General features: G+C 43.3%; 2 pseudogenes; both read left to right on the top strand.

The window, feature by feature from the left end:
* Nucleotides 1–10,703: 10,703 nt before the first annotated feature.
* On the top strand, nt 10,704–12,984 carry LOC110567004 (serine/threonine-protein phosphatase 2A 56 kDa regulatory subunit epsilon isoform-like; annotated as a pseudogene).
* Nucleotides 12,985–22,354: 9,370 nt separating this feature from the next.
* On the top strand, nt 22,355–25,057 carry LOC135268628 (ETS-related transcription factor Elf-2-like; annotated as a pseudogene).
* Nucleotides 25,058–25,294: the final 237 nt, after the last annotated feature.

Raw genomic sequence — 25,294 nt, 5'->3', positions numbered from 1 at the left:
GATTGATGGGGAACAGAGAAGCCTCCCTGTTCTCCCCTCGATCCAGGCTTCCAAAGACTCCTCTAAGCTATTTCCTTAAGCTCTGGAATGAGCCCCCATTCCTGGCAGGGGACCCTCGTTCCGCTCTTTGTATGTAAGCTATGTGCAGGCACTGGCTCTTATGTGGACACCTGTGTGTACTCGCTGGTGGAGTGGGCAGCTACTCGCCTGATTAGGTCTGCCAGGCAGGGGAACAGGGTGCTCGGGGCTTAAGCTCCCAACCCATCACTCCCTGCATGGCCTCAGGGTTTGCACGGTCCCTGCCTGAGGCCCAAGCCGTTCCCCCTAGCCTTCCTGGGCCAGCTGTCCCCCTGGACAGGGCCCTGACCTCCATTCTGCCTCTGGTGGGGTCGCCTTCCCTGGCCAGGTGTCCTGACAGTGCCTCTCCCTCCTGGGGCCTCCAAGAAAAGTATTTTGACATCTCTCTCTCTTCTGTTTTTATTGCCTTGTTAATAAAGGACTTTGTAGTGAAAAAAGAAGAATTGCAAGTAATTCAGAATAGAAAAACAAAAGCCACATATTTTCACTAATAAGCTAAGCTATGAGTAGGCAAAGGCACAGTGTGGTATAAAGGACACTGGAGACAGAAGCAGGAGGGGAGAGCTGATGTAAAAACTAAAAATAGGATAGAAGAGGGGTGTAGAATAACGTTTTTTAAATCACGTAGAAAAGAGAAGAGATACACTGAATGTCAACTGAATAGGAAGAATATAAAATTCCATGTATGATATCTGCAAATGTATAAAAATATACAGAAATGAAAAGCATATAGTGTATGCCCTATTAAAATAATTCTATAGCTAGCCAGCTGGTTTTGAGGTTAAAATTCAATTATTAGCTTGACAAAACTGAGTGTTTTTGCCTATTCATGTAAGATCTATGTTAAGAGGCATATACCGCAGAAGTTCTTTTCTCTAAAAAGGTTTAAAACCCACAAGCGTGTATGAGCAGATAGGAAGCATGCCTTTCATTCTATTTACTCCTGAAATGCCAATACAATGACGATAAGGGATTGTCTTTGGGGAAAAAAAAAGCCTAATAAACCCATAAGGATAAAAGAAGAGAAAACAGGAACTTGGAGATCTGGAAAAAAAAAAAGATGGATTTGTGCTGTTGACTTAGTAGTTTATATCACATGTAGAAGAGGTCTGAGTTATACCAAATGGTCCCACTCCCAAAGTTCAGGAATTGATGGCATTATTAGATACACCTGAAAGGACTGCGTGAAGGACATCGTCAGGGGTCGAATTACCATGTCCCTTTCCCAGCTCTAGGTAACTGCCATTCCCTACTTGTGTCCCGTCTCATGTCCTCTCAACCCCTTTGACTTCGGCCATGGCCGCACTGCCCTGAATGCTTTCTGCAATGAGCTTTACTGAAATTTCTCAGTTCACAGCAGTCAGGTCTACATACCTGGGAGTAGAAAGGCATTAACTCCAAAGAAACAAAACAACTGCTTCTGTTAGAGGATAGTAGCCACCAAGAGGATGCGTTTCATGTAGTTCTTCAAGCAGTTCCAGCTGTATTGAGCCCTATCTGCAGAAGTGAGCCCCTCTATATTTTTAAATTGGCTCTTCCTTCTGCCTGTCACATTCCCCAGGCCCTCACATCACTGTTTCCCGCAGTCACTTCCCGAATAAAATTTAATGCCTACATACCTTTGTACTAAGCTCTGTTTTTAGAGAAAACCCAGGTTAAGAAAAATTTGGTATAAATATTAATAATAATATATAAAGTATAGCCCTCCAAACAAACAATCATTAACCCCAAAGAAAGAAAATGCTGTTCTTGCAAGGAAGAGTAACCATAGCACCACACACAGCTCAACTTCAAGTAGCAGGTGGGCAGTCATCACAACAAAGGCCGAACGGTGATCTGACCTGATTGTTGTATGAGAAGATTAGATCACTGCAAGAATGTGCAATAAGAAACATACCGTGCCTATAAGATTAATGACAGCCATAAACCCCACTCAAACATCTCACAGGGCCTTCACTATGTGTCACTTAGCAATATGATGTAACCTGGCCTGGGGATTTTCAGCCCTGGCTGGGGAATTACCAGGTCTCTGTGACAATAAGCCCTAAAAATCCCGATTACCTAGGCCACCTCAGCACATATGCTACTTTCCTGAACCCTAAAACAAAGCTTACCATTATACAATTACTTAAACTTCCTCTATGAAAGAAACACCTGATGACTGAACCCAGACTAAATACAGGAATTAAAAAGGAGGAAGAAGCCCCAAACACTGAGAATGGTCTCTGGATGAAGACCCTCCCCATCAGGAGGTCATCTGACCCTGACTGTTACCTGGCCCGTGCCACTGGCCTGCTCCCACTATCCATCTCATAAGATCACTGCCGGAATGAACTGCCGGAGCATCAGGCAGGTGCCTGATGAAGACCCACTGTGGATGCTGACTGGACAGAAGGGAAACAGCTGCACCTGGAGAAGCTGGTTAACTAGGACCAACCAAGACTCCTGAAGGTGATAATTGGATACGAGGATGAGATTTGCATAAACAAGTGGGTAATCACACCCATTCCCATGGGGAATCAGGAGTGTAGAAAGGTGAAAACAAAAACAAAACTTTAAGAAACTTTAAGGTGTTAACACGCCTAAAATTAAAGGTGTGTTAACAGGTTGCTATTGGATCCCTGTCACTACAAAGTGATAATATCCTTTTCACTACAAAGTCCTTTATTAAGGCCTTTTTCCACACTCCCAACTTTTCCACTGGATTATAAAAAGAGTAATTATTGTGAAAATGTTATAGTGTGAATATAAACCAAGTAATTATTTTGAAAGTATTTTCTCACTTTCAATTTTATCTTTTAACTGTCTGCAAGAAAGGTGAGAAATGGCACAAACCTAAATCATTCTATCTACCTTCCTTTATCCATCTACTCTCCATATTACTCAAGAGTACTGCTTCAAGCCTTTTAAAATTCCGTATTCCAAAGACAGCCAGCTTCCAAAATGTGAGTGATTAGATCCTCTGAGTCTTGTTTGACATTTGACATCGGATCCATTCCTCCAAGAGTCTGGTAAGTCAATGGCAACAGACAAGTGGATTCGTTTTTAGGAAAAATAACCCATATCTATTTTTGTTGTAGCTAAATTTTTGTATCCTCTTTTCTACCAGAAAAGGAATCTTGATACAAACCCCGAGAGAGTTCTTGGATCCTGCACAGGAAAGAATTCAAGGTGAGTTGCAGAGTGAAGTGGCAAGAGAGAGTTTATTGAAAGCCTCTCAGTTAGAGTAAGCAGAGTAAGTTATCCTCAGAAAGCAAGAAGAGGAATGCCCCATCTTCAAAGTTTTTCTTATATAGACGTCTTGTCTATGTAAAGAATAAACTAAGCTGTATTTATGTGCGGGTGGGCTGACAGAATGATGAAATTTATTATTCTATTGACTTAAAGAAAACTATCCTTGACATTTTAGTGAGTACATCAAAGCATAACTATAATTATCTTGAAAGCATTTATTGTTATGGGTATTGGGACATCTGGACTGTCTGTGGTTGGAGGAGCTTGTCCTTGCAGGCATTACCAAGCTCTTTCCTTAGCTGTAAACACATTAGGGACCATGAGTCATTACTGGCAAGGAATGTACCCTGCTAGCTTTAAGATGGAGTTGATGTTAAAATGGTGTCATGCTGGCTCTCCTAGGCTCCCGCTTCCCTAACGCTCTTGAGGTGGCTATTTTATTCTTGAGTATAAACAGTCAAATGCAAAAAGCATTGAAATAATTTTCCAAAAACAGGATTCCCTCTGTGGCATATACCCAAGTCATTTTCCTTCCTCATTCCCATGACCCTGATTCTAAAGTTTCCACAGCAGAGCTGCCTGGACACTGGCCCTTCTCAGCCCACCTTCACTGATCTTTTTTTACTTTTTATTTTTTTACAACCATTGAATAGCCTCACACCTCACGGTTTCAGGGAGTGAGCTCTGCTTTTTTGCATCGAGCACGGGTTGATTTCCCACTTCAACATTAATCCCAAACTTTGTAAAGTACCTTTGGAAGGTGAGGCAGAATACTTAGGACGATTTCATCATTTGGCCCAGTTACTCAACGAAGATGTGGGCATTTATTTCTAAAATGACTGTATATATTTAGGAAGACAATTTTGCATACAGTTACTGTCAACCTCAAACAATCCCTGTTGGAAATATTGTTGCACGCTGGCTAGAGGGAACCAGACACTCCAAGCCTTGGGAGATGATGGTCCTGAACTCTAACATGGATGATTTAGCTTGGTGCCAATTTCCATCTTTGGTGAAGACAGTTAAAAGATAAAATGGAAAGTAAGAAAATATTTTCAAAAGGCTATATTTTCTACCAAACAATTAATGGATTAACTTGAACTCTCCAGAGTTACAAAAGGCAGGGAGCTCTCCATTGTTAGATATGCTCTAGAAGAGGCTGGACACTGAATAGGAAATTCATGAATTAAAAATGCAGTTGTGCTTCCAACACATTAAAGCCTCTTCTAATCTCAAGACTGAAAAGCTGGCAAAAACCTCTAACGATTTCATGGGTGAGAAACAAGCAACTCCCATGAGAAAGTAATTGGTGAAGTAGGAAGACACTTGCAAATAAAGGATGCTCTTGTCATCATGTAAGGGTGCTCCAAACCATAAGCCTGTTCTGGAGACTCCTGAATTAACTACAGAATTTAAAAATGGGCAAATGCTTTCCCCACTTACATGCACACATTAAATTGAGTGTTTAGGTTCACCAAACAAAGAACAAAGAAGCATTTCTTTTTCTCTCTCGCTCTTTCTCTTTTTTTTTTGGCATCAACTTCCATTCTCCCTACTTTTCCAGCCATGTTCCTCAAGCAGGAGACTCAGGAAGAGGCCTCCTCCCTTTGGTTGATGAGTGTGATGAACGCAACGGGGTGAGGCTTACTGAACCCCAACATGACTGTCTTTGATTACAAGCTTCCAGTTTTTTTTAAAAGAAGGAACCAAAAAATTGAATGGGCTTTCCTTGCTATCCAAAACCATCAGGATGGGCAACAGCTTACCCCATGAGGCAAGGCCAATCTTCCCACCTTATCTGTCAGCCACTTTTCTCATCAGAAGCACTGATGATCTTAGGAGTAAAGGCTTATTTCCTTCTGGGTTATGACCTCTTCAACCTATCTGCAGGGGATTTCTTAAGAACCTAATTGATTTACTGAATGTGACAGGCAAAATTTAACAGCCCAAATCACTAAAATGTTTTTGTGAGCTAAGCAGGATAATACCACTTTTTTAAAAACTCTCTGGTTATAGCACTTCTTATTGTTAAAAAAAAAAAGAGTTGACATACACTGTTTTTTATGTTTCAAAGCAATGTTGCTTTGAAGAGAAATTTAATCTGTCTTCCATACTGTGGGGTTGGGGAGAGGAAACTGGAGAAGGAAAGCAAAAATGAGACGTTTCTTCAGTTCAGTTTATTCAATACAGAAGCTAACACAGGGTTTTGATATTTCACATATCTGTGTGATAATGGCAAGAATTCCAGGATGAGGCGGCTGGACTGCCGGCTCAAAGTCTCACAAGGCTGAAATAAAGATTTAAGTTAGTGTGTTCTTCCCTAGACCCCGGCTCCTCTTCCAAGCTTATTCCTGCTATTGGCAGAATTAAGTTCCTGGCATTGGAGGACTGAGGTCCTGGTGTCCTTGTTGGCTGCCAGCCAGGGCCTGTCTTACACCCTTCAGGTCGCCCTCATTCCTGCTGTCTTGGCTCCCTCCATTTCTGAACAGCAGTACACACTGCATCATTCTCACACTCTGAATCTCTCTGACTTCTCCTACCAGTCAAAGAAAACTCTCTGCTTTTAAATTGTGTGATCAGATTAGGCCCACCAGATAGTCTCCCGACTCTATGGTCAGCTATGCCATGTGACACAACATAGTCATAGGATTCCCTGTGCACAGGCTCTAGGGGATTCAGATGTGAAATCACGGAGTCACTTCATGAATTCTGTCTACCACACATGCACAGAGAAAATATTTATCAGTTCACTTTATTTCTCATCAGATTTTTCTTTCTTCTCAATGAAATCAATCATCAGTATTTACTATGCAGCTGTGATACACCCAGCACAGATCAAGGGCTTTGAGGGAAAATCTCCACTGATGTATTTCACTGCTACCACCACAGTGCATACTCACAGATCTCAAAAATAGACCTCAGCAAACGTATTACAAAATGTAACCCAACAAAACCCATACATGGCACTACTCCTGGGAAAATGTGAATTCCCATCCAGCTCTACTCTGTTTCTTCCTTTATATGTTTTTTTAGTGATGGATTTGGTGATGCATTTGTATTGATCTTAATAAATTTAAATTATTAGAATGTTTATCATGTCCCCTCTAAAAAATGAAAGATTCATAATGCATTCATCTTTATTCTGTGCCACTCTACTTCTTTTCCTTTTTTTCGATCTTTCATTTACTTCTGATAAAGCAAAAATCATTGATATGGAGCTAAGTCAAAAGGCTGGATCTAGTTAGATGAATGGGTCTGAGCATCGTGCCAACAATAATCAGACAAAAAGGCTTGATTCTTATTTGGGCCAGAGAGTTTTGCAGTGTTCCCAGATACAATACGCATCTCTAATTCATACCTGTCATTTTTCAAATTTATGTCTTTTGTCGTAGAGAAAATAAACCGTACATAAATCAATAAGCTAGCACAAATTATTAGTAATACCAAGCACAGCATAAACGAAAACCCAGTAGAGAATTATTAACCAGGCCATTCCTAGTTTGTTTTGAGGTCCTTAAAGAGATAGTTCCAAGACTGAATTCAATTTATCAGTAATTAAAAACTCTCATAGCTTGTCTTAACCAACTTTCTCTCATTCTGTTTTCTGTTTTTTCTTCCTGTTTCTTCACTTCCAAAACCAGAGGGTAAAAATATATCAGCCCAGATAGTGGAGCTATTTTCTATTTTTATAAAAGTATCCAAATACACTCAAACAGATTTTAAGTGGCCTAAAGTACTCACAAAATGAAATAACCAGCATTTCTGTGAATACAGAACTGTCCAGCAAATGAATGAAATATAGAAATGAAACAACCTCCTCAAAATACAAACAAAAATACCAGGGAAATATTTACCCTCCAAAGTGTGTAACATAAATGTGAGTTCTACCTTTAAAATATTGTTGCAATACATCTATGAAAGTCACATGCGGATTAGACCTTTTAAAATCCCAAATGGCAACACAGTCTCCAAAAGCACACCAAAAATCACATTTTGTAGTAATGATCTGAAGTTCTCAAAGTACTTGGCAAATATTTTTTCATTGATTTTTTTTTTTTTTTTTTTTTTTTTTTGAGATGGAGTCTCACTCTCACCAAGGCTGGAGGGCAATGGTGTGATCTTGGCTCACTGCAACCTCCACCTCCCGGGTTCAAGCGATTTTCCTTCCTCAGTCTCCCAAGTAGCTGGGATTACACACATGTGCCACTACACCGGCTAATTTCTATATTTTTAGTAGAGACGGGGTTTCACTATCTTGGGAAGGCCGGGGAAGAGCACTGAGAGGCGATGTGGCGGCGCCCACATGGCAGGGTGCAGGGAGACTGCACGGGTGGAGAGCAGCTCTTAATTACACAAATGCAGTTTACATGTGGTGAATTTTTCATTCTGGGCAAACTCCCAATTTTTTTTTTCAGTTTTCAAAATATTCCTAAGCACTTTTCTTCACTGGATGAAGTAAAGGCAAACTACTTTTTTTTTTTTTTTTGAGATGGAGTCTTGCTCTGTCACCTAGGCTGGAGTGCAGTGGCATGATCTCGGCTCACTGCAACCTCTGCCTCCCAGGTTCAAGAGATTCTCCTGCCTCAGCCTCCCAGGTAGCTGGGACTACAGGCACACACCACCATGCCTGGCTAATTTTTATATTTTTAGTAGAGACGAGGTTTCACCATGTTGGCCAGTATGGTCTCGATCTCTTGACCTCATGATCTGCCCGCCTCGGCCTCCCAGAGTGCTGGGATTACAGGCGTGAGCCACCATGCCCGGCAAGGCAAACTACTTTTAATATGAACTCATGGAAAATCTGATTGGAAGGATAATCAAACAAAATAAAAATATGCCAACTCCTGAAATCCCCTGAAACTCTTATTTTAAAATCAATTAAGAATGGGACTTGCATTGTTTGTAGTAGAAATGAATGCTAATACAAAATCAAGATGCAACTCCCGTCCCTACCTGTCATAGAAGGAGTCCCTCCTTTCTTTTAGAAGGAGAATTAAGTTTGGCTAAGCAGCACCAGCATCCTGAGGCAGGTTTGGATGGCTTTGTTGATGGCTGATGCAACACCTCGGTTCTTGTCTTCTTGGTTTAAAAGAATTTAAACAAAAGGCAACAGCAAAGGAGATGCCGCATAGAGTGATTTTATTGCAAAGAAAAAGAGTATTTTGAAAGTTAGGTGCAGAATAGACACTACACTCTGAGTGAGAGAGTTCAGGGTGGCTGCTGGTTAGGGTGAGACAGCATTGATTGCTGTTGGACAAAACCCCTTTATGGGAGTCTTACATGATTTTCCATAAGGAGGTGGGAAGAGGTTTTGTTAATAAGCGTTCTGAGTGGCCTTCTGGGTGCACATGTGCAGTAACTGTATGACTTTTTCATATGTCACGTGTCTCATTAACATCTTAAATCTCTACCCAGTGGTGTATTTTTTACAATTATGAGCAAAGGGTCATTTTGAGGAGCGGTAAAATCAAAATGTGCATGCTCTGTGGAAGGGAAAGTCTCTACTGAAGATGCAAATGCTAAGACTTACTGTGTTGGCTGTACGGTCACTGGTCATCATGGTTGCTGCGTCTTGAAACATGGTCATTTCCTTGACTACCTAGCCTGCCTCGGCTGCATGGCCTTTGTTTTATTGGTAGCAGTGAGCACAGGGAAGTAGAAGGTGCAACCTTCTTCTGTAATAAGGTGGTACCTACAGTCAGGGTGGAGCTGTTAGACACCCCTAAAACAATGGTGAGTTGGTCAGCGACCTCTGGTGGGCAGGCAGGCACCGATCTGTAGCATTTGCTGATTCCTGTGGTGTAAATGCTCCCACCCTGGCTGATTTCAAGTACCCCATGTGATGTCACTGAGTTGGGACAGCACCGAGGCTCCCGCAAGTCACTGCCCTAGTTCACTTCCTGTGGACTTTCAGAGTAGATCCCACACAGATCAGCCGCGGCCCATGTTCTTCCTTTTACCCAGGAACTCCAACCTTGATCTCAGTCACCTTCAAGCCTGCCCTGCCCCGCCCCACCCAGTTGGGGAGCTCACTTGGGTCCCTGGAATGCCCTGTTTGCAAGGTCGTATTTCCCATGGGGCAGCCCCCTGCACTGTTTAATAATGAAAACAGTGGGAAAATTGACTGGGACCCACCGCGGGCAGCGAACTGTGGCTCTGGCAGCGGCGCCTGCAGCTCCTGCGGCTCCTCCTCCTTCCCTGGTCCCCTTCTCTTGCTGCCGCTGCAAATCCATCTTCCTCCCCCCCTTTCCCCCGCTCCCCACGTGGCCGCCGCCGCCGCCGCCTGGTCCCGAGCAACGAGCTGAGGCGCCGCCCACCAGGAATGTGAGCGAGGAGCCACCGGCGGAACCGCAGCGGAGTCGGTGCCGATTTGATGGGACGGGCCCGCGGGGAGGATCGTGAGGCCGCCGCCGCCGGAGCGCTGAGGTTCGGGTCCGGCCGTGAGGCCTGCAGGCTCCGCCGCCGCGGAACCGGAGGGACGCCGTACCGGACAGCCGTCGCCCCGGGCTCCCCGCAGCTCCCCGCAGCTCCCCTGCACGTCCCGGTCCCGCCGCCCGTCTCCGGCCCCTCCAAGCCACAGAAGCTTCAAGTAGGGATACGTCCTACGCACCAACTACTCCATCGGTGGATACAGTAGACGGATTTTCTCGGAAGTCCGTCAGAAAAGCCAGACAGAAGAGGTCGCAGCGCTCCTCACAGTTTAGGTCTCAAGGCGAGCCTACTGAGTTAACGCCTCTGCCGCTGCTAAAACACGTTCCAACCTCAGAGCAGCCTGAACTGTTCCTAAAGAAACTTCATTCTGTAATAGCTAGTCGTCCTCTGTCAATGCTATCCACAACAAGAACGATGAGCTCTGTGTTTGGGTAATGTGTGTTCCACGATGACCGCAGGGACTCCTGGCCACCAATAGCCCACATAAGAAAATGAGGATTCTTCACAACTATTTCTTCAACATTGCTGCCTGTGGTTGGCGAATATGAACCGCTTCATTCATTAAGAATTGGTAACGCATGGTGGTTTTCCCTGCATTATCCAGTCCCACTATAATTACTTTGTGTTCTTGGTTACAGAAGAGGCTCCACGGTTTGGCGCACATCAGTCCCATCACGAGCACCCGGGCGGGCCGCGGGGTCCCTCGGCAGCAGGTGCCGCGGCGCCGGGCCCCCCACCGCGGCTCGGGCTGCGGGGAGCAGACAACGAGAAGCCGCCTGAGACCGCGCAGCGAGGGCACTGCTAGGCCGGGAAGCCTCAACCCGACCCTCAGAAAGCGCCGCGGCGAGTCCCCACTGGATAGTCCTTTGTTTCGAGCCCGCTGGGCCCAACGCCGACCCGTAGTCCCCTCGCTCGTGGCACGTTCAGTCCTGCTGTGCTCTCACAGGAGAAGGGTTATGCCGAGGTCTAGAGTGGACGACCTCCCGGATTGGCGTGAGATAACTTTTTTGCTTGAAAGAGGCTGCTCTATTTATTCTGTGACATGAACATTTTTTCCTAGTACCTTTGGCTGCTAAGGCAGCAGCATGTTTAATTTATAACAACACAAACCTTTGAGAGCAACACTTGAATCAAGTGCAGCTGAACATGACAGATTTGTCCTTAACTTTTTTTTTAACGCACTAATCTTCAGTTGGATGAACATAATGTATAGCTATGTTTTCAGCAACAATTCTTCTGTTTATTCTAATTATTCAGTGACTGCCTTGTAAGAAATGTTTGTCGTATGTGTAATGTCTTCTGAAATATTGTTATGACCTTAATGACCAATTGCTTTCAATTCTTGACCACCACTCCCTCCCAACTAGAGAATTACTGGTTTGATAGAGTCGTCGTGGAAACCATCAGGTACTGCTTGTAAACTTCTCTGGCACTAAACAGAGAAGTTATTCCCTGTATACGCCATTCATTTATTAGACAGAACTTACTATAAAGAAAGAAATCTACCTTGAGGATATATGTAAGGAAGATTGTACATCATGAGTACTTGCCTTTTAACTTTGCCCTCGTTACTGCGAGTCATGGAATAATGTTTAAGTTATTTGCATGGAAATTAAATCGGCTGTTTATTTATCTAAAGGAATCAAGTTCACTCTTCTGTCTACAACATTTGGTCAAAAACTAATTAAGGTAAAAGATTTATTTAAAAGCCCAACTTTGATGTTAAATATTCTTGAATAAGCCTGATATTCTCAGAAGAAAAAAAAAAAGAAAGAAAGAAACTTCAGCAGTGCTGTGTCATTTTTGACTTCATGGACACGCTATCTGATCTTAAAATGAAAGAATACAAGCGCTCCACTCTTAATGAACTGGTGGACTACATTACAATAAGCAGAGGCTGTTTGACAGAGCAGACTTACCCTGAAGTAGTTAGAATGGTATCTTGCAATATATTCAGAACTCTCCCTCCTAGTGACAGCAATGAATTTGATCCAGAAGAAGATTAACCTACCCTTGAGGCATCGTGGCCACACTTACAGCTTGTATATGAATTTTTCATATGATTTTTGGAAAGCCAAGAATTCCAACCCAGCATTGCCAAAAATATATAGATCAGAAATTTGTATTACAGCTTCTGGAGCTATTTGACAGCGAAGATCCTCGGGAACGAGACTACTTAAAAACAGTTTTACACAGAATTTATGGCAAGTTTCTTGGTCGTAGAGCATTTATCTGAAAACAGATTAACAATATTTTTCTAAGGTTTGTTTATGAAACGGAAAACTTCAATGGTGTAGCTGAACTGCTGGAAATATTAGGAAGTATTATCAATGGCTTTGCTTTATCTCTTAAGGCAGAACACAAACAGTTTCTGGTGAAAGTGTTGATCCCCTTACACACTGTCAGGAGCTTATTACTCTTCCACGCACAGCTGGCATATTGTATAGTACAGTTTCTGGAGAAAGATCCCTTCACTCACAGAACCAGTTATTAGGGGGTTAATGAAATTTTGGCCTAAAACATGTAGTCAAAAAGAGGTGATGTTCCTTGTGGAACTGAAATAAATATTGGATGTGATTGAACCTTTGCAATTGGTTAAAATCCAAGAACCTTTGTTTAAACAAATTGCCGAGTGTGTATCTAGCCCCCATTTTCAGGTGGCAGAAGGAGCACTGTATTACTGGAATAATGAATACATCATGAGTTTGATAGAAGAAAACTCTAACATCATCCTTCCCATCATATTTTCCAGCCTTCATAGGATTTCGAAAGGACATTGGAATCTGGCTATTGTGGCTTTAGTGTACAACGTGTTGAAGGCATTTATGGAAATGAACAGGACCATGTTTGACGAGCTGACAGCCACATACAAGTCAGATCGTCAGCATGAGGAAAAGAAAGAAAAGGAGCGTGAAGAATTGTGGAAAAAATTGGAGGATCTGGAGTTAAAGAGAGGTCTTAGACGTGATGGAATAATTCCAACTTAACAAAAATAATGACAACAACATTACTGACCTGTGGAGTCACACATTTATGTAGTAGAAGATGGAGCAACAGTTTTCTGTATTGTGCAACTTTACAGTAGATTTCACATTTGTTTCATTATTACAACCGCACTGTATATACCTGTCTCTAAGTAAAGGAAAATAAAAAAAGGACTTCAATCCAAAGTTTGGGCAGTAGATGGATTTCTCAGAACTTTGCAAACATAATCATTGTTCTAACCCTCTCTAAAAAACAAATCGGTCTTCAAAGATCTGTTGATGAAATTGCTATGTTAAAATTCCATTATCGGGAGTTCCTTATTTATCACTAGCAGAGAGTATGATACAATTTTAAAATGTGAACAATCTTAAATTTAGCTTGTCTTTCTGCTAAGTTGTTAAATGTATTTATAGTAAAGGAAAAAAGACTGTCATTTCCTTATAAGTTTGTATAACATCCTCCTCGGATCACTTGACTGTAATTTGACATCTTTTTCTTTTGCACATCTTCCTGAGTTGAATGTCCATGTGGAATGGGGCCATGAATTATAAAGGTCCCTGATAAAAGTTCTGTTTACTGGGGTGAACATCTTTCCAGTAACCAGGTAGTCCTGTACTCCTTTAGTTTTAAAATTAGGAGTTAAAACAGAAGAGGTGATAAACATAGCAGGAAAGGGAATTTTGGATTCACGCACCAGTTTATGGTGAATCCAAATCAATGTCTTGAATCCTTTGAAAACAGGCACTGGGACATCACAGGCTTCCGTACCTGACCAGTATTAGTTGCATATATCATTGAACACACATACCAGAGATGTTTCAGAAATGTGAGAAAAACATCCTTTTGGACCATTTGAAATAAAGACAAACACTAAACAATACACCCATGAAATTGATCGCCGGGATTGCAAAGCTAATTGGGAAAAGAGTTGAGCAAACAGCTTGGACTGTTTGGAGTTGTTGCCTTACTTTTTAATATGTATTTATAAAGTATTCCAGCAAAAGAGGATGTAGCCTCTGGGAAAAAACAAACATGTTACAGTGTTTTTTGTAGATTCTCCTTCTATATCTCATCACAGCGCCAGCCCTGTTTTTAGCCGGAAAGGATTCAGGATAAACATTATTATGCATTCTGAATTGGATGCATATTCCTAACTACTGTATTTGTTATCAAAAGTGGTTCTACAAATGCTACTGAAAAAAATCTGGAAATTCCTAATGTCCTGATTATTAATAATAAAGTCTAAAATGCTTATATATATATATATATATATATATATATATATATATATATATATGAAATGAAAACAGCCAGTCCCTCCCCCCTGCCCACCCTCGTTGGTTCAGGGAAACAAGAGGACATTCGTTTTATTTCCAAATGCCCAGTCCCAACAATTCACTAGCAAATGCAGTTTAAAAATACATTCCTAGGCAATGTCAACCGATAACAGCTGGGAACATGGGAAGTATTTCTTTTGCTCATTTGGCCCATTTGGAAACCAAATAAAATGACCGCCTTCCTCAGCTGTCCCAGATACAAACCTCTACCCACCACTGTGTGACACCAACTCCACAGTGGTTCTTGCAGAGTATGGCAGCAACGCAGGCGGTGGCAGACAACGTGCGCAGGTCTTCTTTGGTTTTCACAATATGGGGTTATAGGGGATGCTAGCATGTTAGATGCTTGGCAGCCATGGACAAGAAATACCTTGCAAGGACAGGACTTCCCACTCACCCAAATCCCCAAAGGCACCCTGTGGGAAATACTGGGAAATACCAAGGAGAAAGAACATGGAAAGGAAGGAAATGGTCCTAAGATGCTCCGAAGGGTGAATGACCTTGTCTTCCCCTTCCCCCTCCCATATCACATGCCCCACTGTCTCTTCCTCCAGGTGACCCAAGTTATAAGTGCAGGTCAGTCCCTTTCCTGGCTTCCTCCAGAGGCACTGCCTACTCCTCAGCTCCCTCCTCAATCATCAGTGATGCATTCTCCAAGGAAGCCACTGAGACAGCTCTCACTTTCAAAACCCAAATTCCAGTACTGGGTGTGCCCAGGTGCCAAGCAACTACTTGTGTGGGGATTTATGTTCACACATATGGAAGACAGACTGTGATTAGCAATGCGTGGCAAACAACTCCTCCCATTCTGGCTAAAGCAGAAGCTGAAGTCAAGAGCCCACTGAGGGATGACAAAGGTAAACAACCTCAAGGGGCTCCTTGAACATGGAGTCTAGAAGATTCTGCTGAAAGGGATGGGGATACCAGGTCCTCATGGCCCCACAGATGCTGGAAGCATTCACGTGCACTTCACCTGTTCATCAGAGGATGAATGAATTTTTATATGCAGTATACATTCACAGTGGAATACTGTTCAGCCTTAAAAAAGAAGGAAATCCTGTCATTTTCCACAAGATGAGTGAGTCTGGAGGGCATCGCACTGAGTGAAACAAGCCAGACACAGAAAGAGAAATGCTAATACTAAATGTCTCCCTTCTACATGGAATCTATTAGTAGTTTTGTATTTTTTGTAGAGACAGAGTTTCTCCATGTTGACCAGGCTGGTCTGGAACTCCTGACCTCAGGTAATCTGCCCACCTTGACTTCCCGAAGTGCCGGGATTACAGGTGTGAGCCACCACGCCCAGCCAATCTCTGCTGCTTCTCTTTACCCTGAATATCATTTTATGTTTTCTTGAACCTGTGAACATCTTGTGAATGTTAAATACTAAGACCTTCTCAAAATGAGACCCCATGTTCTAAATGGAACCTGCAGTCAGGATTCCAGGGAAGGTCAGCTGCCTCCCACCCCAAGAAGCACTTTGCTGTGTAAGGCATTGTCTATGGAACATTGAGGTCACTTGGCACCTTGGAAAGACATTCAGGAAGGGAGTTACTAAGTCTGAATTTCTGAAGATTAATGTAGTAGAAGAAAATGATGGGTCTATGGCTGTTCTTCCTTTTTTTCCCTCCTGTCTAACAAATTTTGTATTTAATGACCGACATCTCCCTAACCATCCCCCAATCACAGGGTAAGCACCATTCTACTCTCTACTTCTTCTACAAGCCAAGCCACTGGACTTCTGACCTACAGAAGTGGGAGACAGCTAACAGGTGTTGTTTGCTGCCTCTAAGTGTGTGGTGATTTGTTCTCGAAACAAAGGAAAATGAATACAGTAAGAGGTGAGATGCAGAAAGAAGGAACAGAGTGGGTCTTTGGATGCTGCCTGGAACCTAATACTATGTCTGACATTGGTGTTGCATCCAGATTTCAAAACAAATCTCGGCTGTCCTTCTATGTAATCATCCCAGGAACAACAGAAAGTAGGCACAGAAAGTCACCAGTTCAGTTCTTCTAATGGGGAGCCTCAGGAAGACAGAAGTTTGTGGTTTGCCTGCAGGGGCTTTTCTAGTTAGTCGGGAGACAGAGATTAGGACTCTAAACTCGTGACTCTCAGCCTGGGAACCTTCCCAGGAGTGAGGAACCTTCCCAGGAACCACCCCAGGAGTGAGGCAGGAAATCTCAGCCCTCCTGACATTTTGTCTGTCTACTCACCTTTCTGTAGACAACAAAGATGGTTTCAATGGAGGCCAGGCACCCAATGTTGGAAGATCCATCTAGTGGGTCAAAGCAGACTATGTATTTTCTCTAAATCAGGGTGGAAAGCACCATTCGGTCAGCACATCTTCCATGAGCACAATTGAACTAGGCTGTGTGCAGCAGAGAACACCACATCAAAAAAAAAAAGATTGCGAACCATGATATATCTTTATCAAAACCCACCATGACTTACAGAGGGCGGAGTGTGCCAGCTTATGTAAAAATACTCTTTTGGGTTTTGTATTGGACAACTCACCTGTCCAATGTGAAAACCAGAAGATAAAGTGGGTGGAGTCTTGAAAGACCCATATCCCTACACCCAGCCAGTCTGCTGTCACAGGCAGCTCCAGCCATGGAGGGAAGTCCCTGGGTCCTTTGTAAAGCTGCCTGTGTGCAAGGTCCTGAGAGAGCCCTTAGTGATGGGGACCGGAGCCCCTGGCTCATTAGGCACTGGTAACAGAACTTCAAGTGAGAGGAGGGTCATTTCTCCCTCCACTCAAATGAGTTTCCCCTGACTTTCCAATGAGCATTAGCCTAGCTTCATTTGAGCTTTGTTTCTGCTTTTTTCCATGCTCAGTCAGAGGCAGACAAAAAGAGTTTGATAATCTATAAACTTACAAATTCTCCAATATCTCTATAATAATCCAGTTTATCCAAAAGTGATCCAATGTAACCCATTCATGCATGTATCCATTCAATGGATACTTGTTGCACTTCCAGCATATGCTGGGAACTGTCCAGGGCACTGAGATTTCAGGGGGTGGTGATACTGGCACTGAGGCTGGATTCCTTGGAACTGACATTCTAATGGGAGAACAGGCAGCACACAGGTCAGCACACACACAAGAAGGCTGTAGTGTGTGCCCAAAAGAAAACTCAGGCAGGCTGGGGGCTGGAGAGTCATAAGGGGGGTCACATTTGATGATAGGCCTGACTAGAATTAAGGAATGAAGACACACAGAGAGACCCAGAGAACAGATTTTTTTTTTTTTTTTTTTTTTTTTTTGAGACAGAGTCTCACTCTGTTGCCCAGGATGGAGTACAGAGGTGTGGTTGCAGCTCAGTGCAGCCTGGAACTTCTGGGCTCAAGCAATCCTCCCACCTCAACCTCCTGAATAGCTGGGACTATGGGAGCATACCGCCATGCCCAGCTAAGTTTTCTACTTTTTGTATTTTTATTTATGTTGCCCAGGTGGGTCTCAAATTCCTGAGCTCAAGTGATCCTCCTACTTCAGCCTCCCAAAGCGCTGGGATTGCAGGCATTAGCCTGTGTGCTCAACTTAGAGAGGAGAGTTTTAGGCAGAGAGATCAGCAAGTCTAAAGTATTCAAGAGCTGGCATGAGGACCTGTGTAGTTCAGACCAGTGGTAGAAGACAATGGCAGATTAGACAGGAGAGAGAAGCAAGGGTCATATCAAGTAAACTTGAAAGTTTGTGGCTTAAATTACATGACCCAAGTGTAAAAGTGCCTTGCACAGGACCTGGCATTTAGCAGAGGTCTTTACCTTTCCATTCTTCCAGTTAATCACAAAGAAATGGCCTCTTGTCCCCAATTTCCAATGTGTAAAAGAAGGGCAAATCGCCCCAGCATCTATTCTCTGTTACTGTATTGCTGCTGAGCATTGGTTGAGCCTTTTGGCCACCAGCAAACCTCTCTCTATAAAATACTATTCGTGGAGCCATAGTGAATACGGTCCTTCCCTAGCCATGCCCTGCACTAACCAACTTTACCATCGTGTTAGGCAAGAGCACAGGGTCCTTTGATTTCCTTTCTAGACTAGTCTAACAGCTCATCAGGCATTAAGAAATACCTCCTGGAACCACAACCCCCTTGCAAAGTGTTGGGTGAGGGTGGGGGTGGAGACAAGCAGGGGGTGAGAGTACCGGGTTGTATTTTACAGCTCTTCCCAGGAACTCTGTTTTTTACTGCACTCCACAAGTTCTAGCCCCAAAAGATGCCTCACTTGTTACTGACAGATTAAGTGAACAGCCATGAACAACCGCCCACTGAGGTGGTTCCGTCCATCACTCTGAACTATTTCCTGAATGAATCACTGTCCTACTATAAAGTCTTCTTTCACTTGACAGCGCAAGATTTCCAACTAGAGAAGTGTGCAACCCTTTGTTTCTAGGAAACAAATGTTAAGAAATAGAGGAAACTCTCAGAAAGTAAAGCAAGATAGATTGATCCTGGCTCAGTAGCACCTTCTAATGGAGAGCAGGGGCACTGCAGCCCCTGGACGTGCCAAGAAGGCGATGATGATCATGTCCTTATTATTTTGTATGAGCTGGGGATCATGGGCTGAGCAGATGTCCCAAAGGTGTCTGCCATGCTGTATGCAGAAATGCTGAGGTTTCATGCAAAACCGTATGTTGGGATCACTTGACAGCGTGCATGGAAAGCATCCTAGCAGCGTTTTGCTAACAGAGAATGTGCCCGCTGCTAGTACTCTATAGAGTTACAGCCCAGATCCTAGCCTACAGGTGGAGGCCCCGCCCTGTGAACTGCCCTCAGACTATCCTACTGTTTGGAGACTCTGTTCATTCTCACTACTTTGTCACAGGCCTGTAAGGAGCTCTACCAAGCAGAGCAAGCCCATAAATAAATAGCTCTGTGGTCACCTATGCATCAGTGGCGCTGAAATAACTGTGAGGTGGACACTGCTCTCCCTCCCTGTGGTCCTTTCAGCTGCTTTGTGCATCCACACTATTGTGTGCCCTGGAAGAACTTAGATTTGCCGAAAGGTCACCAGCTGCAATTTCAGACCATGCGGGTGACTCAAATGTCTAACACTTAAATGTGCCTGAAAGGGGTTGACAGCTGGGCTGGATGGTGGTAGAAGTAGCAGGCCTTCCCTTGGATCCCTTTACAGGGCAGAGAAGACTCCTTACACATGGAACTAGTAATCCCTCTCCCTCCTGATACCTATCTAACGGAAAAGTGCACCCTGCTCATAAGAAGAAAACCCAAGGCCGCATTTGTCTTATATGACCCTGGTCTTTGGCTACAGATGATTTGACACGAACTAAGACAATCAGATTTTTTCTTCTGGAACTTGCTGTGAGACACAGAGACAGTGGATTGGATGACAATGCTGGGACATGAAGGATGTGTCCTTGGGACTAGGAAAGCAGTGGGTGCTGGATTTCATGAGTCCCCTGAAATATTCCAAAAATTCCCTTTCTGCTGCAGCCAGAATGAATAGATTTCTGTTACCTACAGTGAAGATGGCCTTGACTACTACAACACATAACACAATTAACATTTTGCAAATGAAGAAAGGGAGACTCAGAGAGGTTTAAAATGTTGTCAAGCTCAGTCTACCCTAGTCAGGATAGCATAGGTTATGCTGCAGCAATAAATAAGCCTGAAATCCCAGTGGCTTAGTACAGCAAAGGCTTGTTTCTCCTTCCCATCCCAGGCTGATAGCAACAGGGTAAGTGGCTCAGGCCTCCAGGCTCCTGCCGAGTTGTGACCCTGTCTCTAAAATGCATGGCTTCAGCAGTGGCTCATAAGGGAAGAGAGAGGATGAAGGATTGTGCATTGGGAAAAACCTAGATGTAATTTCTACCTCCACCCTATTTGACAAAACCCCTGGCCCTCACCTAAGAACAAGAGAGGCTGGGACGTGTAGTCTTCCTGTGGGTCCAGGAAGAGAAATGGCTGTGGGGAGGCTGATCTCCACCAGCCTCTCACACACCTGGGATGGAAAGAGGCAGAACCTGGCCTAAGGCCACCCTGACCCCAGCATAAGGCATCTCGCCAGCACTGGTGCCAGTGGCCTTCTCTGCCGCTCACCAGGACTCCCACTGGAGAGGACTGCCTGAGTAGTACCACTCTCCATCACCAGCATCTCCACCCACCTCACCCCAGCTGTGGATGCCACAAGGAGTCCCTGCACCTCACAGCAGCACCTCAGTACTTCAGGGACCAAAGGATGCATCTCTTTTTAAATTTTTAAATTTTAGTTTTAAAATTGTCATGAGTACCTAATAGGTGTATAATTTATGGGATATATGAGATGTTTTGACACAGGAATGCAATGCATGATAATCACATCATGGAGAATGTGGTATCCATCCCCTCAAGCATTTATCCTTTCTGTTACAAATAATCCAATTATACTTCTTAAGTTAATTTAAATGTACAATTAAATTATATTTGACTATAGCCACTCTACTGTGTTATCAAATAGTAGGTCTTATTACTTTTTTGTAACTATTTTTTTATAACATTAACTATCCCCACCCACCCCTGCCAATCCCCTCCCACTACCTTTCCCAGCCTCTGGCAGTTATTTTTCTGCTCTCAGTGTCCATGAGCTCCACTGTTTCTATTTTTAGATCTCTTGAATAAGTGAGAACATGCCATGTTTGTCTTTCAGTGCCTGACTTGTTGCACTTAACATCATGACCTCCAATTCTATCCATACTGTTGCAAATTGCTGCAAATGACAGAATCTCATTCCTTCCTATGGCTGAATAGTGCTCCATTGTGTGTGTGCACCACATTTTCTTTACCCTTTTCATCTGCTGATGGAGACTTAGGTTGCTTCCAAATCTTAGCTGTTGTGAACAGTGCTACAGCAAACATGGGAGTGCAGATTTCTCATCAATATACTGATTTCCCTTCTTCTGTGTAATACCCAGCAGTGGGATCGCTGAATTGTATAGTAGCTCTATTTGTAGTTTTAGGAGGAACCTCCAAACTGTTCTTCATACTGGCTTTATTAATTTATATTCCCACCAACAGTGTATGTATATACAGAAAATTCCACCAAGATTCTGCCAAAAAAAAAAACCTGTTAGGATAAATGAATTCAGTAAAGTCACAGGATACAAAGATAAAATACAGAAATTGGTGGTATCACTTGTATACACTAATAAGGGACTATATGAAAAGAAAATATAGAAAATGATTCCATAGAAAATAGCCACAGGAAAATGAGATGCCAAGAAATAAATTTAACCAGGAGCTGAAAGACCTCTGCTTTGAAAAGTATAAAACATTGATGAAAGAAATTAAGAGGATGCAAATAAATGGAAAGCTGTCCCGTGTTCTTGCATTAGAAAAACTAACATGTGCAGAGTACATTCTTGTGAGGGCAGCGACCTTGGCCGCGAATCGTGGGACTTTCCTAATCGCTGCAGCCGGAGTCCCAGAAGTTAATTTGTAACAAAGGTAACTGTGTCCAAGTCCATTAAGTGGGCGTCTCGGGGAGCCGTTCCAGGCACCAGAGAGATGAAAGCCCCGTGCGCGCTAGAAAACGGTTTCGCAACTCACCTCGGGAAGCAGATGCGCTGCCCACCAAAAATAAATGACGAACTTTGCCTGACCTCGCTGGGGCTTTGGAATGCCTCATCCTCACAGGAAAAAAATCCAGGGAAATCATCTTTTCCATAAAAGTAAAAGTGTCCAAATTAAAAAAAAAAAAAACTAACTAACATTTTAAAGACACCAGTACTACCCAAAGCTATCTATAGATTCAATGAAATCTTTATCAAAATACCAGTGACATTCTTCACAGAGATAGATAGGAAAAACAATCCTAAAACTCATATGGAACCACAAAAGACCCCAAATAGCCAACGCATTCTGGAGAGGAAAAAAAAGAAAGCTCGAAGCATCATACTGTCTGACTTCAAAATACACAATACGCTACAAAGCTGTAATAACCTAAACAGGATGGCATTAGCATAAAGAAAGACAAATAGACAAAAGGGACAGAACAGAAAGCCCACAAACAACTCTATGCATCTACAGCCAACTGATTGTTGACAAAGTGTCGAGAGCACACATTGCAAACAGGACAGATTCTTCAACAAATGGTCCTTGGATAATGGGATATGCACACACAGAAGAATGAAACTGGATTTCTGTTCTTCACCAGATAGAAAAATAAACTCAAAATGGATTAAAGACATAAATATAAGACCCCAAATTGTGAAACTACTAGAGGAAAACTGCAGAAACGCTTTAGGACATCGGCCTGAGCAACATTATTTTGAATATGACTCCAAAAGACAATCGAAGCTGCTGAAGCCCTGTTTCATATGGAATCTCCCACCTATTTGAGGGATTCAAGAAGTCCTGAATTTATCCATGCTGCTATGAGGCCAGAAGTCATTACAGAAACTGGTGGAGGTGACAGCTGAGGAGTCTGAACCAATACATACCTCTCCTATTCCTCCCATGACCACATAGCCATGAACCAATGAAAAAGAAAAAAGTTGGCCATAAAGCAAAGACCCAACACTCACCAATTTCCCATGGGTCTCCTGAGTTAGGTATAAAAAGGAAACTGAGAGAAGGAAAAGGAAACACAGTCTATTTGTGGGAGCTTCTTTTAGATCTACTTCAAGATAAACATACTTGTCCCCAGTACATTAAGTGGATCCAGAGAGACAAGGCATATTCAAACTGGTGGATTCAAGGGCTGTCTCTAAGCTTTGGGAAAAGCATATGAATAAACCAGATGTGAACTGTTAAACTGTGGAACGAGCTCTGAGATACTATTATCAAAGGGGAATTCTTGCAAAGCTTGAAGGACAGAGCCTTGTTTATCAGTTCAAGTATATGCCCCAATACATAGTGGTCATAGATGATGATAGAAATGAAACCTGTAGCAAATCACACTGCCACGTGTGTACCTATGCAACAATCTTGTGTGTTCTTCACATGTACCCCAGAACCTAAAATGCAATGAAAATAAAAAAAAAAAAAAAAAGAAGAAAAAAAGGATGCTAACATAGATTGATAGAGCCAGGAAGTTATACAAAAATAAGAACTGGGGCCGGGCGCAGTGGCTCACGTCTGTAATCCCAGCACTTTGGGAGGCCAAGGTGGGTGGATCACGAGGTCAAGAGATCGAGACCATCCTGATCAACATGGTGAAACCCCGTCTCTACTAAAAATACAAAAAATTAGCTGGGTGTGGGGGCGCGTGCCTGTAATCCCAGCTACTCAGGAGGCTGAGGCAGGAGAATTGCCTGAACCCAGGAGGCGGAGGTTGCGGTAAGCCAAGATCACGCCATTGCACTCCAGCCTGGGTAACAAGAGCAAAACTGCGTCTCAAAAAATAAATAAATAAATAAAAATAAGAACTTTCAGGCTAGTCTCAGGTAAATACAAAAACCCTAGATAAAATATCAGCAAACTACCTCTAGTAATGTGTAAAATAGATAATACATTATGATTTAACTGGTTTATCTCGAATCATTTATACTAGACAAAAAGAAAAAAAAAGAAAGAAATGAAACCTGTAAGGAAGATTTAGCAGGAGTTACTAATGAAAAATCTTTAAATGAGTGCCACTGTCTATAGAAAGTCTCCTGAAAGCAACATCCTCTGTTTGTGGTGGCAAAATTCATCCCTTATAAACTTCTCCAGGCAGAGAGGGGTGTAGCTGGAGTTGTGAATATCACTTCCCCTGGTCACGATGCTTCACCCAGGTTTCCAGCTACCACTGCATCTATATCAGCAACAGCAGCTCCAAGGACAGTCCGTATGGCAGTGCAGGTACTTGTTGAAATGACATTGTTGGGTTAGAAGACTTCAACTGTGGCAGTTCAGTCAGTTAATGCAGATGCACCATTAATAACCAGCACTAGTCCAACAACAGTGACCTCTCCTAAGACAGTCATTGAGATAAGCCTTACCATGATGCCAGCTTCTACTGAAAACTGAAACAAAATCACCATGCAGCCTGCCAAAATTACTACCATCCCAGCTACACAGCTTGTACAGTGTCAACTGCAAACAAAGTCAGATTTGACCGGATCAGGAAGCATTAACATTGTTGCCATCCCACTGGCTATGAGAGCACTTACCATGGTTTTTTTTTGAGACGGAGTTTCGCTTTCGTTACCGAGGCTGAAGTGCAGTGGCGCGATCTCGGCTCACCGCAACCTCCGCCTCCTGGGTTCAGGCAATTCTCCTGCCTCAGCCTCCTGAGTAGCTGGGATTACAGGCACGCGCCACCATGCCTAGCTAATTTTTTGTATTTTTAGTAGAGACGGGGTTTCACCATGTTCACCAGGATGGTCTCGATCTCTCTCTCTCTCTCTCTTTTTTTTTTTTTTGAGACGGAGTTTCGCTCTTGTTACCCAGGCTGGAGTGCAATGGCGCGATCTCGGCTCACCGCAACCTCCGCCTCCTGGCTTCAGGCAATTCTCCTGCCTCAGCCTCCTGAGTAGCTGGGATTACAGGCACGCGCCACCATACCCAGCTAATTTTTTGTATTTTTAGTAGAGACGGGATTTCACCATGTTCACCAGGATGGTCTTGATTTCTTGACCTCGTGATCCACCGCCTCAGCTTCCGAAAGTGCTCGGATTACAGACATGAGCCAACGAGCCCGGCTGGTCTCGATCTCTTGACCTGGTGATCCACCCGCCTCGGCCTCCCAAAGTGCTGGGATTATAGGCGTGAGCCACCGCGCCCGGCCTTATCCCTGTTTCAATAGCCTATGGTACACCTGTATTGAGACTATGCATCTACTCAACAGGCATCTGGCCAGACTCCTCCTTGAGTTGTCAGTGCTGTCATAAAGGGGCCAGAGGTTCAATCAGAAGCAACGGCAAGAAAGTAAGAACATAATGTGAACACTATGCAGCTGGAAGAAGAAAAATCGGCAGATGAAACAGTTACTCACGTAGTGAGTCAGTGCACCTTCAGCTATTGCCCCTTCCTGTAACTATGAAAACGAAGGACTACTGACATGTGAGAAATAAAATAGCAGCTCCACCATGGACTTCAGGCTGTTAGCGGTAGTAGTGACATAGACATTTGCATGGGAAGTCATCAAGAAAAGTCAAAGAAGACTTTGAGACATTTTTAATGCATATAAGAAATCAATCGGCTGGGTGTGGTGGCTCACAATCCCGGCACTTTGGGAGGCCAAGGTGGGTGGATCACCTGAGGTCAGGAGTTCAAGGCCAGCCTGGCCAACATGGTGAAACCCCATCTCT

Source organism: Aotus nancymaae, unplaced genomic scaffold (assembly GCF_030222135.1).
Source record: "Aotus nancymaae isolate 86718 unplaced genomic scaffold, 86718_ANA_hifiasm-v0.15.2.pri h1tg000041l, whole genome shotgun sequence".
In the NCBI taxonomy this organism is placed as follows: domain Eukaryota; kingdom Metazoa; phylum Chordata; class Mammalia; order Primates; family Aotidae; genus Aotus; species Aotus nancymaae.
Note: the sequence above shows the minus strand (reverse complement) of the source record. Positions and strands in the feature narration are given on the sequence as shown.